A 15347-nucleotide genomic window follows, 5' to 3' on the forward strand; every position below is an offset into this window, starting at 1 on the left:
GGAAGAAACCCTTTGAAGCCCTCCCATAATTTCTTCCAAACAACTTGAAAACCACCTTAGATCTGATCTGGAAGCAAGGAAGCAATTTCCCATATTAGTAGAAAAGGGCTGCTTCCACAAGATAGGAGGGGAGCAAAGTCTAAGAGCAGCAGTAGCAGCAATCAATCAGCTTCAAAGAAGGGTACCTGATGTAAGGCTGATAGTCTGGGTCAATTCACCAGTGAATTCCCACTCTACTGCAAATCACCAGACCCAAGGCAGATGAACAGTGTGAGTGGTGTGGCGAGGGTCCACTCCCCCTCAACCCCACTCTGACAGGGTCTTGACCCCATTGTTGACCAATGGTGAGATTCTATCCTATGACTGATCAGTAGCATGACCCTCACTCATAGATGATTCAAACAACAATGTTCTGTTTCTATAGCAACACCTCAGAAAAATACACATCCTGGGGCAGATCAGCAAGCAAGATCCCTCCTCTAGGATCAGCAAGCCAGGTTAAATTATTTATGTTTCTATATGACAAGATACTATTTGTAACTTTTAATAATTTTATTACTATAATGGTATTTAGAAAGAGTATATGCACAAAGAGGGTGTGTATATAAGTCATTTTGTTGGTTGGGATGATACCCCCCAAAAAAACAAAATAAAGCAGTAAGAAATATTTCACTGGCAGAAGGACTAGATTGAATGGGATACATTACCACACATAAAAGAATCACGAAAAAGTTATTACAATGGAGGGAAAAATTGAGAGTTGAGGGTGGCAGGCAAACCTTAAACCTTATTATTACCAATATTGATTCAACTAAAGAATAACATATACACTCAATTATAAAATTAGTTAAGGAAGTGAAGAAAATTGTGGAAAAGATATGATAGATCTCTATAGAAAATTAAATGGTATTAGAATGGAACATGACTCCACAATTCATAAATGGTCAAATGATATAAACAGATAATTTTCAGATGAAGAAATTAATGCCATTTAATTATATGAAAAAATGCTCCAAATCACTATTAATTAGAGAAATATAAATTAAAGCAACTTTGATAAACCATCTCACATCACTCAGATTGGCTAAAATGACCAGAAAAAAGACAATGATAAATGTAGGCTGTTTGTAGAAATACACTGTTAGTTGTAATGTCTGGGCTAGATCTCTGGAGGACCTCAGGATCAGCCTGAGTTCTTGGTTTTAGTGGAAGAGGCAGGAGAGCCATCAACAGGATGGTCAGAAATGGAATGTCTCATTTCCAATCCTCTCAGCCCTTATATACCTTAATATAATTGCATTATTACAGCATACTGAATATATGTGAAGTAAAGAACCATTACATCACCATACTAAGTATTAAGTATATATGTGAAGTAGAGAACCTTCATCCTATCAATGCCACTGAATTTATATCTTGTTTCAAATACACTTCTCCAGAGTTCTGGCCCTCTACAGTTAGTAGTGTTGGGAAATGATCCAACCATTCTGGAGAGCAACCTGGAACTATGCCCAAAGGGCTTTAAAACTGTGCCTACCCTTTGACCCAGAAGTGCCATTACTGGGTCTGTAATCATAAAGAAGAGAAAAGGACACACATATGCAATGATGTTTGTAGCAGCTATTTTTGTGGTAACAAAGAACTGGGAAATGAGAAGATATTCATCTATTGGGGAATGGCTGAACAAGTTGTGGTATATAAAGGTCATGAAATATGATAGTTCTATAAAAAAATGAACATGCTAATTTTGGAATGACCTGTAATGATTTATAGGAAATGATCCTGAGTGAAACAAGTAGAATCAGGAATACATTGTGCACAATAACAGAAAGAAAGACTTGGTTATTCTCAGTGGTTCAATCCCAATACTCTTTGGACATAAAATGCCATCTGCCTTCAAAAAAAGATCTAAGAGGACTGAATGTAAATCAACAACTTGCTATATTCACTTCTTTTTTTTTCCCCTCTCTTCCATGATTTTTCCCTTTTACTCTGATTTTTTTTCTTTCCCAACATGATTCATAAAGCAATACATGTTAAAAATAAATAAAAAAGAAAAAGAATATAACATACATTTTTCTCTGCAGTATGTATATGTGGCATCTACACAAAATTTGATATATTAGGACAAAAAAACCCTTATTACTCAATGAAGAGGGTGGGGAGAGAGAGAAAAAATAGAACTCAAAATCTTCTAAAAATGAATGTTCAAAATTTTTTTAACATGTAACTGGGGGAGAAGGGAAATAAAGATATTTTAAGAGTACATGGTCAAAAGAAGGCCATACAGATATTGGAAACGTAAGAGGAGCTATGTTGTGAAAAATTTTTGAACTCCAAAAGAGGTTTTTGTTTTTGATTTTGGAAGCAAAGGGGAGCCACGCTAGCATGTTAAATAGGGGGATTATGTAGTTAAGCCTGCAGTTTAGATAAATTGTTTTGATGGGTTTATATAGGATGGTTGGAGCAAAGAGGTAATTGTAGCAGACATAGTAACCGTCAAGTCATTGCAATATTTGTGGCCTGAGAATCCATATAATAATATTTAAGATATGCTACTTTTGATCATACTGAAGTGATGCTGAGATGCTCTGTGAAAGCCGTTGGCAAAAGATTGGATAGAAAGGCTCAGAGATGATGATGAGTCAAGAATGAAAACTAGATTGTCAGGTTTAGGTATTGGGAGGATGGTGTTGTCCTCTGCAATAATATGAAGGGTAAAAAATATAGATTTTAGTGATAAAGATATTATATTCAAATTTTAATCTATTGAATTTAAAATATTTAATGGATATTCAGTTTGAGATATCTAAAATCTAATATATGAGATAGTTCAACAGAGAGATTAGAGAAAAATGAGAGAATTTTTAGGATGGCACGTGCACACACACATATATACATACACACACAAGTACCATGCAGATATGGGGTGAGGTCCTCAAATAATAATGTAAAAGGAGGGAAGCTATGAGAGATTTCAAAACAGATCAAAATTGTAGGAAGATCTACCATGGAAAGTAGGATGGTGATTTCATAAGGGATGCATAATAGGATTACCTATAGTAGCAGTGAACATGTAGTTTAATTAATTTAACATAAATTTCTGGTGGACACAAGAACATTTATGTGATTTTCTCTTTTTGGTTTAACTGTATGATTATAAAAAGTAAAGACAACAAATGGCAGAATTTATCCAAGGCTGAAGCTTGGTTGGGAGTGATGGGCAGAATAATAATAGGGCTAGAGAATTAAGAGTTGAATTGAATTGATCTCAAGTGTAGAGTTGAGTTGATTCACCAAGGCATCAAGATGGGTTAAAGAGAAAAGACTGGATACTGCAGGAGAGACATCATGTGAAAGAATTGAGGAGGGAAGATTTTGGTGAGAACAAAATCTAGGGTTTGGTGAAAGAAGGAAGAGGAAGAACTAGAAAATCAATATATTAAAGTCAGATAAGGGGATTTTAAAAATTCTTGAGCAGGAGACCTTATATTTGTGGTGAGAGCACAAAAAAAAAATTACCAATGAAGAGGGTGGGGAGAGGGAGATGGTGATTGTGAGAGAAAAACAATGTCCAGCAGGAAGAAATAGAAAAAAATCCATATAATGCAGACAATATAAAATATTTGGCAGCCTACATGCTAAGACAAACCCAGAAATTATATGAATACAATTACAAAATAAGTTTTACATGAATGAAATCAGAGCTAAGCAATTAAAGAAATATTAATTATTGATGGATATGCTGAATAAATATAGTAAAGTGACAGTTCTATATAAATCCATTTATCATTCAACTCCATATCACTCAATCTACCACACACATATACAAAAAAAAATCATAGAGCTATGAAAAATAATGACATTATTTTACTGGGAAGGAAAAAAGGTTAAGACTATCCAGTGAATCAATTGGGGAAAAATGAAGAAAAGTGAATGGCAGTATCACATTTAAAATTGTATTATTGTTAAGTTATTTCAGCTGTATCCAACTTTTAATAACTCTATCTGAGGTTTTCTTGGTAACAGCATTGGACTAGTTTGTCACATCCTTCTCCGGGCCATTTTAGAGATAAATTAAAACAGAGATTTACCCAAGTTCACATAACTAAGTTTCTGAGGCCAGATTTAAACTCACAAATATTGAATCTTTTTTTTACTAAATCTTTACAAATCTAGCACTCTACTCAAAATGCCATCCAAACTGTATTGCAAAAAGGTAAACATCAAAACAATTTGGTAATATGTAAGAAAAAATTCATTGATAGATCAATTGAATTAGTTAGATACCCAAGACACAGTAGTAAATGACCACAATAATCTAGTATTTGATAACAACAAAGATCTAAGATTTAGTTACAAGAACTTATCATTTCACAAAATTTGCCAGGAGAATAGAAGACAGTTTGGCAGAAACTAGACTATTTCACACGGTATACTAACATGAGGCCTAAATGGATATGTGATTCAGACATAAAAGGAGATATCATAAGCACATTAGAGTAGCAAGAAAAATTATATGTCAGATCTGTGGGTATTGGAAGAATTTATGACCACACAAGAGAGAGAGAGAAAGAGAGAGAGAGAGAGAGAGAGAGAGAGAGAGAGAGAGAGAGAGAGAGAGAGAGAGAGAGAGAGAGAAGGAAGGAGAGAGAAAAGAAAGGAAGAAAGAAAAAGGAGGGAAGGACTGAAGGAGAGAGGGAAGAAAAGAAAGAGAAAGAAAAAGAGAAACAGAGACAGAGGAAGAAGGGGAGGGAGGGAAGGAAGAGAGAGCATTATAGAATGTAAAAATTTCTATTTTTATTAAATTAATATTTTAAAATAAAAAAAATGTTTTAGATAAAGTAATCCAATATAGCCAAGGTTTGAAGGAAAAAAAATGGGAGAAAATATATAACAAATTTCTCTGGTAAAGCCCTCATTTTTCAAATTTGTATGTGTGTGTGTGTGTGTGTGTGTGTGTGTGTGTGTGTGTGTGTGTGTGTAGAGTGAGACAGAGACATAGATAAAGAACTGAGTGGAAATATTTGACTACAAGTCATACTTCAATTTATAAATGGTCAAAGATGATGAAAAAAGCATTTTCCAGAGGAAAACAAAGCAATCTCCAGTCCTGAAAAGATGTTCTAAAAATCATTATTGATTAGAAAAATATAAGTTAAAATAATTCTGAGATTACTTCACATCCTGACACCTATAAAATTGGTTAATATCACAGAAGAGTAAAGATGTACAGGGTGTAGAAAAATTGGGATAAAATGTTATTAAAGTACCATACTCAATATGGCAGCAAAATTGGAAAATTCAATAATGGCTACTGGCCTGAAAAAGCAGTTTATGTTTTAATTCTACATAAGAGCAATGACATGGAACATTCAAATTACCAAACAATTGCACTCACTTCACATACCAGAAAGATTATGCTTAAGTCTCTGCAACCTGTGCTTTAGTACTATGTGAACTGGGAATTTCCAGAAGAATAAGCTAGTTTTCCAGTAGCAATGTATGGCTGTAAAAATTGGACTATTAGAAATTATTGAGTGCTGGAGAACTGATGCTTTCAAATTGTGGTGTTTGAGAGAACTTGAGATTTCCTTGGTTAGGAAGATGAAGTAAGTGAATTTTTAAAGAAATCAATTCAGGCTGTTCAATAGAAAATCAAACACTAAAGTTAAAGCATAAACACATTTTCCCATTTACCACATAAAGAGAAGATGGTATTCCTTGCAGAAAAATTCCTAATATTTCAAAGGATTTAATGAAAAAAAAAAAGAGAAAGAGACGAGATGGGTAGACAGTATAACAGGAAACAGACTTGCATAAACTTGGAGAAATATTAGAAGATAGAAGGGCCTGGTGTGCCATGGTCTATGGGGTCTCAAAAATTCAATAATGACTAAATAATTGAATAACAAAAAAATATTTAGGAAAATTGAAGCAGTTTAGAAGAAAAACATAGACTAACCTCATAGATCCTATACCAAGATAGGATGAAATGAATAAATGATTTAGACATAGTGATATAATAAATTATGCGATTATGGAAAAATCTATTTGTCAAGGAGAGAGTTTGTGCAAGAGAAAAAGGATCACAGGAAATAAAATAGATGATTTTGATAAAGGTCTAATTATTCACATACATAAGAAATGGAGTCAAATTTATAAAACTAAGAACCATTCTCTAATTGGTAAATTAGCAGAAGAGTTTTCAAAAGAAGAAATCAAAGCTAAAAGTCAGATAATAAACAATTTTCTAAACCATTATTAATTATATAAAGACAAATTAAAAAAAAAACTATGAGATATCACTTCTCCTCTATCAGATTGACTATAACATGATAAAAAAAATTAACTTTTAAATGTTGGAGAAGATGTGAAAATATTGGCTGATGGAGTTGTAAACTGGTTGACCTTTCTGGAGAACAATTTAGAACTATTCCTAAACAGTCATCAATTTTGTATATCCCCTGAAGTAGCAATATCACTGGTAGGCAAATACCCTAAAGAGATTTAAAAAAAAGGAAAAGGACCTAATCATACATAGCAATTTCTTTTGTACTGGCAAAAAAAAAAAAAGAAAAAGAAAAGAAATTGAAAGCATGCCCATCATTTGAGAAATAATTGAACAACTTGTGGTATATGATAGTGATGGGATATTATTTATTGTACTGTAAGAAATGTTGAGCAGAAATGTTTCAGAAAAAAAAAAGTGAAAAATAAGCATCCTTTTTCTGCCCCATCTTTCACCCAGCCTGTGATAGCTTGTATCATCTCTTCCTGACTAACCAAAAAAGAAGCCCTTTCTTCCTATGACCACTTAATAGAGATATTCCTTGCTTACTTCAACTTGTGACCCTGCTGACATCTTATTTTTTCTTATTTTAATTTATGCATCATATCTCAATCCATACAATTATTCTGTATCTAGTATAACTATATTGGAATGTATAATTTGTATTTTTATAAAAAATAGGGCCCTGGAAGGTGGGGATGTATCTCAATTCCTGAGGAAGATTTGAGGTTCACTTAATTAGAGAGGATTTTAATAAATGCTATCAGTTCAGAGTTATGCCTCAGTCTCTTTCATTATAAGTAAAATGATTTTAATCCCTATGAGATAGAGGCAGCTAGATGTTGTTTTATATATATATATATATATATATATATATATATATATATATATATATATATATATATATATGTGTGTGTGTGTGTGTGTGTGTGTGTGTGTGTGTACCTGGAATCTGGAATAAGATAAAAAAGGTTAGAATGCTGCAATATTACTGGGGGTAATACAGTTATACTATTAATAGCATCTTTCAATTCATTTTTATACTTAATGTTATATTTGTAATTAATATGCATGCCCCAAACTGAATGCATTGTCTTTTCCCCTGAATCTTCCTTCCCCTTTCTGTATTGCTGGGGAGGAGAACACTGTCCTACTCTCTCAGTCTTGCAACCTAAGAGTTTATTCCTTTGTACACCTTCCTCATATACAATCTTGCCAAGGCCTATAGATTTCATCTCAGCAACAGCTATCCTATATACTCTCTTTTTTTCTTTTGACATTGCCACCACTTTAATACAAGCTCTTATCACTTCTTGCTTGCAAGATTTAAATATCAGCTAGTAGATATACCTGCCTTAAAGCTTTTCCCACTCCAATCCATCCTCTGTTCAATTACCAAAATGATTATGGAAAGCACAAATCCAACAAAATAACTCAATAAACCTCAGTGGCTCCCTATTGATTCCAGAATTAATTATAAACTATTGTTTACCGTTCAAAGGACTTAATAACTCAGCCCCTTCCTGTTTTTGAAGTCTTTTTTATACCTTATTCCCTTTCAGGTAGTTTTTGATCTAGTGATACTGGCTTCCTGGCAGCTACACAAATAAGACACTCTCTTTCTTGGCTCAGGAATTTTATGACTGATCCTTAGGGCTGCAGGAAATTTGACATGACTGAGTGATTTGGCAACAAGAACAGCTTTTTAATAATTTTATTATTATTTTTTTTTTGGTAATTTGGGATAATTGTTGCTCATCTCCAGTACTGTGACATTTCTCATAGCACCCCACTTATATAATATCTGAAATCATATTTTCTTCTTTTCTTTTTTTTACCCTAGGAGACAAATAATTTGTGATATATAAGAAGAAAGCTAGATAGAATGACATGTGCCTTGAATTTTGGGAAAATGAATATTAAAGGTCCAAAGGGAGGATCAATAATATATAAAAATTAAGTATCCAGAAAAATGACTCCCTAGGAACGATAAGGAAATCTTATAAAGGAATTGTGAAATTATAAAAGGAAATCATTCTAGTAAGGAGTAAAAGTAAGACTTGTCCAAAGAGACTGATCATTAGCATGTTTATGCATGTGTGTGTGTGTATAGATATCTAGATATCTATATATCTATGTATATATATGTACATAATGTACATGAGATTAAACAATATGTAATAAGATGAATATATACACATTGGTCACAATAACATAAGAAAGATATCATTGTTAATCTTAGAATATATTGAGACAGAGAAGCAAGACTAACTTTTATTTTGCTTTCAAATTTTCAAGAAAGAGACTACATTGAGAAACCATTTATTTCAAGCTCATTCACTCTGTTTTGTCACAAATTCTTTTTATATATATATATATATATATATATATATATATATATTTTTTTTTTTTTTTTATAATATTATCCCTTGTATTCATTTTTCCAAATTACCCTCCCTCCCTCTATTCCCTCCCCCCGATGACAGGCAATCCCATACATTTTACATGTGTTACAATATAGTCTAGGTACAATACATGTGTGTGAATATCATTTTCTTGTTGCACAATAAACATTAGAATCCGAAGGTACATGCAACCTGGGCAGACAGATATTAGTGCTAACAATTTACATTCACTTCCCAGTGTTTCTTCTCTGGGTGTAGCTACCTCTGTCCATCATTGATCAACTGGAAGTGAGTTGGATCTTCTTTATGTTGAAGATTTCCACTTCCATCAGAATACATCCTCATACAGTATTGTTGTTGAAGTGTACAGTGATCTTCTGGTTCTGCTCATTTCACTCAGCATCAGTTGATTTAAGTCTCTCCAGGCCTCTCTGTATTCCTCCTGCTGGTCATTTCTTACAGAGCAATAATATTCTATAACCTTCATATACCACAATTTACCCAACCATTCTCCAACTGATGGACATCCATTCATCTTCCAGTTTCTAGCTACAACAAAAAGAGCTGCCACAAACATTTTGGCACATATATGTGTCTTTCCGCTCTTTAGTATTGCTTTGGGATATAATCCCAGTAGTAGTGCTGCTGGGTCAAAGGGTATGCACAGTTTGATAACTTTTTGGGCATAATTCCTGATTGCTCTCCAGAATGGCTGGATTCTTTCGCAACTCCACCAGCAATGTATTAGTGTCCCAATTTCCCCACATCCCCTCCAACATTTATCATTATTTGTTCCTGTCATCTTAGCCAATCTGACAGGTGTGTAGTGGTATCTCAGAGTGGTCTTAATTTGCATTTCTCTGATCAGTAGTGATTTGGAACACTCTTTCATGTGAGTGGATATAGTTTCAATTTCTTCCTCTGAGAATTGTCTGTTCATATCCTTTGACCATTTATCAATTGGAGAATGGTTCGGTTTCTTATAAATTATGGTCAGTTCTCTATATATTTTGGAAATGAGACCTTTTGTCACAAATTCTTAACACTTCCCACTCTACCCCTTTTTTGTCTTTTACTCTATTTTCTGCTTATGAAGTGATTCTTCTTATTAAGCACAACCACTCTAGTAGTACTATTCATATTAACTTATTCTGTCTCCTACAAGTGATTGTAATCTCAATCACTCCCCCTCTCCATTTAATTTTATTCTCTCCTTGTCTGTTAGTTCTTTGCCTGATGCTCCCAAACAACCTTTTGTTATAAGTATGTAAAATCAAGCAAAATTCCTACATTGGTTGCACCTGAACATTCGTTTCAGTCTTCATCTAGGTACATCACTACTCTGTCAATAAGTAGATAGCATGCTTCATCAGTAATCTGGGATTCATTTTAGTCATTGCATTACTGAATCTTTAAGATTGTCCAAATAAACATGATTTTATTAAATCCTATTCTGCCAATCTCTGTACACTTTATTGTAATTTTCTTAGTTTCTTCTCAAATGGATGTTTTTGTCATTTCTTATAGATAGTTTTATTTGAATAATTTTTTCTTCATAGCATACTATATACCCTTTCAACCCAGATAATGTGTGCTATAATTTATTTGTGTCTATATTGCATCATAATCCTAGACTATTAGACATACTAAGGCAGACACTATTATATAAACTTTGCATCTCTTTAAAGGCCTATGCTTTTAAGTGAGATATTTATTGTAAGTTTTGAAATATAAATATAATTGAAAATGTTCACTTAACAGAGAAATTCATAACTATTCTTAATGGACAGATTTCATTATATATAAAAAGGCCAGATAAACCAGGTTATCCTATACACCAAAGAAATTCACTGAAACTTTTCTACCGAAAAATCCATATGACCAAAATAGAGATACAGCCATTACAGTGACCTGTGAAAAGCCAGATATATCATTGATTGTCAAATAACTCTGACCTGTCTCTAGGGCGATCTTCTTACATTATGCCTTACTATTTTTAAATGCAAGTATAAAATAGGAATACATGTGCTGATTCATTCAGTTTTTACTCTTGGAAAAATTTAGGTAAACTTAAAATAGATATCAAAATATGTATGAAATAAGAGAGTAAGGAAATGCATGAGGCAGTTTATGGAGGAAACATGATAAAAAAATCATGCATTAAAAGCTGTTGTGTCAAGTTGGTAAATATGCAGTAGGGGTTTGGTGAAAAAGAAAATTTTCTACCAAAAGGAGTTATTTCCAGCATAGATCTAAAATGTAATTTTGAAACAGATTTATTGAAATTAGATAAAATTGAACTGAATGGCAAGAAACAAATGAAATGGCATGTGATGGATATGTAATAATGTTGCCAGATTATTCCAAAGGTATAAAAGACCAAAAAGAAAAAAAAAAAAAGATTTCAATGCAATGGTCCCTTAAGAGAATATACTTAGATAAATATCTCATAAATGAATAGGCACTGAATAAGGCATTGATTCAGCAGTTTTGCCCAAGGTGAAGTTGACCAAGAAGGAATACTTAAAATGTGCAAAACAATTCTTTTAATACTTGTAATTTGTGAACATTTACTCAAAAATTTGCAATGGTAATGCATCTAAAACAAATACTGGAGTTATAATCACAAATTCAAGTAAAGTAACAAAATTTTATTCTCTACTTTAAGGATAAATCCACAGAACAAATTGGTTAATTATAAGGAAAACAACTGCTACCTTGTCATCTTTTTCATCCCATTCAATAGAAAAATAGATTATCCAAAAAAAAATGCAAAAGAGACAATAAAATAACAAAACAATCTCGTGTAATACACAAAAGTTGAAACTTTGTTATACCTCATTTTGTCCTTGATTTAAAAAAAAAAAGTTCCTTTTACATTTAAAAATGCACTTCAATGGAAAAGAGGTTGAATTTGGAGTCAGTGATATTTGAATCCTGCCTCTGCCAGTCAAGTCTATTGTATTTTGGGCAAAGTATTTCCTCTCTGGAGCCTCAGCTTCCACAATTTGTCTCATGAGTATGAGGTAGATTTATAAAAATAAGATCCTAGTTCATAGTAACTTTGCACTTAAAAAACTGGCTATGATGTGGCTTGTGCTTATGATCTCAATTGCAAAACATAATAGGGTTCAAGCTCTTACCTCTTACGCTAAGGAAAAAAATCCTTCTTTATCCATGACTCCAATTGTGCCCTTACACAAAAAACAAAGGAGCCCACAGAAACACAAGAACGAAAATCCAACAAATATCTTCTTCCTTAGAATAAGTTAAGAAAAAGACATAAAAACACATAAAACAATAAAGGAAGAATAGAGCCTTAATTCCTCAGAACTTTTTCATTTTAACTCTCTTTCTATTTAGTAAGCAATGAGATAAAATTCAAAGTCAAATGTTCTTCTCAGTTTGACCATTTAGATACAGGTCATCTCTCATGGTCAGACAGAAGGAATTACAAATGTGACAATTACCACCTGTCATTTCTTTCATACTGTTGTTCTGTAACAATCATCAACTCTCATTTCTCTCATCATTCTCATCACAATTTCTGCAAAATTCTTGTCATAGCATTACAAAGAAGGATAAAAATAATCTCTTCTTGCAAAAGAGATAGTCTCTCAAATGTATTTCTTCTCAAAATAGAAAAAATGGCAACATTAGGAGAAGGAAGCAATTTTGGTCATCTAATTCATTGTCAAGTGTTTTTAATATAACATTTGAGTATTAAACTAGTTAGCTTCTAAACCCTCATAAAACTCTTCATCTAAAATTCTATGATCAATGATTCTATGTTAATTTCTTTTTTTATTATATATTTTTATAATATTATCCCTTGTTAGGATTACTAGGTGAGAACTCAGGTTGTCTGGACAGTGACAAGGTGAGAATTCAGGTTGTCTGGACAATTACAAGGTGAGAGCTCAGGTTGACTTGATAGAAGGAGCAAGCTCATTGGCTGAAGTGGTTCTTCCCAGAAGCCCTTGCATTATGCCACGCCCATTCTCTGGGAGGATAAAAGACACAACAGTGGGCCTGGAAAGTTAGTCTGCCTGGAGAAGGATAAGGGCTGGAGGAGATTCAGAGCCAGGATTCAAGGAGAAGACTCTGCACTACATCTGGCTTGATGCAGCTCTCTGCAGGAAGGGAAGTCACTTCTCTGGACAAGAGTTAACAGCAACTGCCTGGAGACAACGGTTCCCTACAGGAAGAAGAATCTGTCTGAGAGATTTGAGTAGACACAGCAGATCTCTTCCCAGAGAGCGATCCGGCAGCTTCTGGAGACGACAGCTCGCTACAATTGGCGTCCACACGTGGGGCAAGGACTTTTGCTTATCCTGACAAGAGGAGCTAGACCAGATCTTCGCAATTTGGTGCCTGGACACGGTCCTGATTCCAGTGGAAAAGCCTCCCATCCAGATCTCAGTCTCTCTGACCCAGAACCGTGAGTAACGAGGAAACTTTGTTAAAGATTAAGTGAGCGTGCTAATAGATACATAAGGAACTTAACTTGTTAAGGGCTAAACCAGGAATCTCTTATAGCTGAAATGGGGCACATATTAGCTAAATTCAATCCCTGGACCTCAGCCGACTCAACCCCAGCCCCAGAAGCAACCTCAGCTCCACCCCGATTCAGGAGTGGTACTATAGAGAGTATAATCAAGATAATTGAGGAGCAGAGTTTACTTGTAACCTGGGTACAGATTGCTAAACTCTTGGCTGCATTAAGATGCACATCCTCTTGGTTCTTAGAAGAAGAAAAGATAGATGTAGATAAATGGAAGCTAGTGGGATATGAAATGAAAAAAAATCATGCAAAAAATGGGCCTCGTTCAATTTCTGCAGAAGTATTTTATATCTACAACATAGTTCAATTAGCCTTAAACTATCAAGAAAGTTGTAGGAGAAGGAAAAGTTCTAAAAATGAACAGAGGAAAAAGTGTGAGGAAAAAAGGAAAGATCAAGATCTTTCCCTAGAGCAAGAGGATTTAAATGAGGAATTATGGTATGATTCTCTTGAAGAAGCTTCAACCTTGCCTAGAGAACAGATTATTGACAGGCCCACATCAACCCCACCTTCAGAGATGGAGGAAGAAAGAGGGGAAGAGGCAGAAACACAAACAGAATTGCCTGTGAAGCAGCCTAAGCCTATGACAAGATTAGAAAAAGCATTGCTTAAAGCTAAGAGAGAAGGACAGGATATAAGTGATTTTATACATGCATATCCTGTGATTGAAAATACTGACTCTGTAGGTAAAAAAAGGAGAAGATATGCACCTTTAGATTTGAATAAAATTAAGGATTTGAAAAAAGGTTGTACCCTTTATGGGGCTACATCAGCTTATGTCAAAATGTTACTAGATGGTTTGTCTTATGAAGTCCTAACCCCGAATGATTGGAAATCCATAGCAAGGACATGTCTGGAACCTGGAGAAAATTTATTATGGCTTTTGGAATTTCATGAATTATGTAAAATTCAAGTCAGATGCAATTTGGAAATAGGAGTTAACACACAATTCACTTTTGAGCACTTGGCTGGTGAAGGTCAATATGGAGAGAATACGGAACAGATTAATTATGCCATGACAATATATGAACAAATTGCTAAGGCTGCAATAAAAGCTTGGGGTGTCCTTCCTGGACAGAAAGATCGTGGAGAGGCTTTCACTAAAATACAGCAAGGTCTCAATGAACCTTTTGCAGATTTTGTGGGATGTTTGCAAACTGCTGTCAAAAGAACTATTGGAGAAAATTCAGCTACAGAAATAATGACCAGACATCTGGCTAAGGAAAATGCCAATGAGATTTGCAAAAGAATTATATGGGGATTAGACAAAGATGCTCCTTTAGAGGAGATCATAAGATGCTGTGCTACAGTGGGAACAAATGCTTTTTACACCCGGACAATGATGAACGTGGAAAGACAGGGTCCCTCCTGGCAAGGGCCTTCTAGAGAAACTCGGCGATGTTTTCAATGTGGAAAAATTGGACATCTAAGAGCTCAGTGTAGGTATGGAGATACAGTGAGAAGACAGGGTGAAAGAAGACCTAAAACCCCATGTACAAAATGCAACAGAGGACTCCATTGGGCATCAGAGTGTAGAATAATTCAGGGAAATGGGATGAGGGGCCCAGGTCCAGGGCCCCAGGCAAAAAAGACTTGGGACATGATGGCAGCTGATGTTACACCCAAAGAGCCTTTAGAAGGTCAGGACCAGCAGATCAACCAGCAGAAAAGCAATCACATGGCAGAAAGGGATTACCTAATAAGTGAGCCAAAAGGCAATCAGATTGCAAAAATGGATTACACTTGGGGAGAATACAGACCTTTTAAACCAACAGGTCTGTGTCCAGTGCAAACAATTCCAATGTAATTGCCAGATGATGAGAAGAGATTTAGAAAGTGGTAAATAGAAGGTAAATAGATAGGTTAACTGCCTTGGAGAGAAGGTTTGCTTGTATTTCTTCAGCGGGAGAAGGAATCAGATGGGTGCCAACGAGTCATATTTGCCTTGTCCATCAGAGAGAGACACAAAAAGAGAAAGACCTCAAAGGAGAAAATCTAAGAAATATCTGACACTGAAAGAGCATGGATAATAAAAGGACTGTTAAAGAACTTTAAAACCAGCAGGAATCATTGGATCATTGGCTTA

General features: G+C 34.5%; 1 long non-coding RNA gene across 1 annotated transcript in view; it reads left to right on the forward strand.

The window, feature by feature from the left end:
• Window positions 1-423: 423 nt before the first annotated feature.
• LOC141559794 (uncharacterized) overlaps window positions 424-15347 on the forward strand; it is a 75241-nt gene continuing 60317 nt past the window's right edge. Inside the window, exon 1 of the long non-coding RNA XR_012487552.1 lies at window positions 424-497. This is a non-coding gene — a long non-coding RNA (uncharacterized LOC141559794). The remainder of the gene's footprint in view (window positions 498-15347) is intronic.

The sequence above is a fragment of the Sminthopsis crassicaudata genome, chromosome 3 (assembly GCF_048593235.1).
Source record: "Sminthopsis crassicaudata isolate SCR6 chromosome 3, ASM4859323v1, whole genome shotgun sequence".
NCBI classification, from domain to species: Eukaryota; Metazoa; Chordata; class Mammalia; order Dasyuromorphia; family Dasyuridae; genus Sminthopsis; species Sminthopsis crassicaudata.